The sequence below is a fragment of the Tupaia chinensis genome, unplaced genomic scaffold, assembly GCF_000334495.1.
Source record: "Tupaia chinensis unplaced genomic scaffold, TupChi_1.0 Scaffold149964_2, whole genome shotgun sequence".
NCBI classification, from domain to species: Eukaryota; Metazoa; Chordata; class Mammalia; order Scandentia; family Tupaiidae; genus Tupaia; species Tupaia belangeri.
Genome location: NW_006209806.1, coordinates 435479 through 436172, shown reverse-complemented (window position 1 = coordinate 436172; position 694 = coordinate 435479).

Sequence of the window (694 nt, the reverse complement as noted above, 5' to 3'; positions counted from 1 at the left end):
CGCAGGGAGCTGGGCTCCCCCTGCGGCCTCGCAGGGCCCGCCGGCCTGGCCCCTGCTCACCCTGCCATCCCCACCCCGACGGGGGCGGCCGCAGCCTCAGGTCGGCCCTGGGTCCCAGCGTCCAGGGCAGGAGAGCCCACCTGGGCAGGGGCCCGGCAACTCCCGGGGAAGAAGCAGCGCTTGGGCCAGGAAGGGGCTGAATCATTGTGATGGTTTTCTTTTTAAAAAATGTTTTTAAGTTTATTTCTGGGACCAGCAGTTGGCGTAATGACTATGTCGCTGGACTCCCATGTAGTAGACTGCAGTTCGAGTCCCAGACCCGGTGGCTTAAAACTCACACCGGGCGCGTGTGCATGCGTGCCCAAGATCCCGAGAGGAGAATGGAGGAGAAGGGATTGCGGCGTGGCCATCCCCCCTGGGGGCTGATTTCTCGCTTTCTGTCTCTCTGTCTCTGTCTGGCGAGCGCACGCACCCTTTAGCAACAACCTCTCAAAAAAAAGAAAGTTTATTTCTTCCATGAAGGAGACAGAGACACACAGAGAGAACAAGAGAGAGAGAGAGACAGCGCCCATCCCAGCCTCAGCCTGCACGGAGCAGGCAACTCAGGGTGGACCCAGGGGAGCCCCAGAGCTGTGCTCTGCCATCCCCCACCCCCACCCTGGCTGCTGCGTCCCCCCTCCTCCCCCTTTCCCTT